Source organism: Pinus tabuliformis, chromosome J (assembly GCF_031772625.1).
Source record: "Pinus tabuliformis cultivar Carrire ecotype Pingquan chromosome J, CPIR1, whole genome shotgun sequence".
NCBI classification, from domain to species: Eukaryota; Viridiplantae; Streptophyta; class Pinopsida; order Pinales; family Pinaceae; genus Pinus; species Pinus tabuliformis.
The window spans coordinates 1,057,082,671-1,057,084,205 of record NC_142295.1 but is presented as its reverse complement, the minus strand read 5'-3'; the positions used below and the strand labels follow the sequence as shown (position 1 = coordinate 1,057,084,205).

At 47.8% G+C, this 1,535-nt stretch overlaps 1 non-coding gene across 1 annotated transcript; it reads left to right on the top strand.

Annotated features, from left to right (window-relative positions):
• The first annotated feature begins 676 nt into the window (after positions 1-676).
• LOC149230602 (5.8S ribosomal RNA) lies at positions 677-830 on the top strand. The gene has a single exon (XR_016248514.1). It is a non-coding gene; the product is annotated as a 5.8S ribosomal RNA (ribosomal RNA).
• Positions 831-1,535: the final 705 nt, after the last annotated feature.

Below are 1,535 nucleotides of genomic sequence, written 5' to 3'. Positions count from 1 at the left end.
CAATTGTTGTCTGAGAGATGCACTTAGCAAAGCATAATGTTGTCTGAGAGATGCACTTAGCAAAGCATATTGGTAATTCCGTGACAAAATGAATTATGAGGACGTATATGAAGGTTTATACACTTTAGCATGTAAGATGTATACAACTAAAACAAAGAAAAGGTGGGATTGTTGTGGATTGGTGTTCGGGAAGGATGGAACGCAATGCAAGCTCTTGGGGTGACCACCTTAGTCCTTCTTGATCATCATCCCCAGGGCTTGGGAGGGTTGTGCTTTGTTAGAGCCTCCCCTTGTAAGCCGGTAGCCGTGTTTGATCTCTATTTCTTTCACCTTGTTTTCTTCCCTTCTTCATTTCGATCCTTAGATTTACGAAGAAAAGGGGGAATTGTTGTGGACTGGTGTTCAGGAAGGACTAAAAGCAGTGCAAGCTCCTGAGGTGGCCACCCTAGTCCTTCTCGATTGTTGTTCCATGCATTTACCCCCTTTTTGCAAGGGCATGGGGCTCGGGAAGATTGTTCTCTGTTTGAACCTCCTCCTGTGAGGGGGTAGACACCTTTATTTCTCTTTCTTTCATGTGTTTTTCTTCCTTTCCTCCTTTTGGCCCTTAGCCTTACATTTGTCGTGGGGGGTGCCCCTATTCAGTGTTGTGGTGGATTTTTCGGTAATACGTGGAAATTACTCTCGGCAACGGATATCTTGGTTCTTGTTACGATGAAGAATGTAGCGAAATGCGATACTTGGTGTGAATTGCATAATCTCATGAATAATCAAGTTTTTGAACGCAATTTGCGACCGAGGCCTCGGTCGAGGACACGTCGGTCTAGGCATCACATCCCATTCAAACGCGTTCCCTGCAATATGTTAGGGAGCAGCGGAGTTGGTCGTCCGTGCCCAATGCAGTGCGATTGGCTGAAATACCTCAAGTGATGTTTTCTCGCGTGCATCGCTGAGCGGTTATCTTGTCCCCTTGGATGGGTAGTCGGCATTAGTTGATGCGGGCTTTTTGTGGCATCGCTCAAACTTGCTTTGCTCTCCCTTGCCCTCCCATCGGGTAGGGTGGATTTAGCTCCAACTTGCGACCTCGGTGCAAGTGAGAACACCCGTTGAGTTTAAGCATATAATTAAGCGGAGGAAAAGTAACTTACAAGGCTTCCCCTAGTAGCGGTGATCAAACCAGGAAGAGCCCAGCAAGAAAATAGGGCGGCAGCGTTGCCTGAATTGTAGTCTGTAGAAGCGTCCTCAGCGGCGGACCTGGGCCAAGTCCCTTGGAAGGGGGCGCCTGAGAGGGTGATAGCCTCATCCGGCCAGGACCTTGCCACATCACGAGGCGTTGTCAACTAGTCGGGTTTTTAGGGAATGCAGCGCTAATCAGGTGGTAAATTCTGTCCAAGGCTAAATACGGGTGAGAGATGGATAGCGAACAAGTATCGCGAGGGAAAGATGGAAAGGACTTTGAAAAGAGAGTTAAAGAGTGCTTGAAATTGCTGGGAGGGAAGTGGATGGAGATTGTCGATGCATCTCAGTCAGATGTGCAA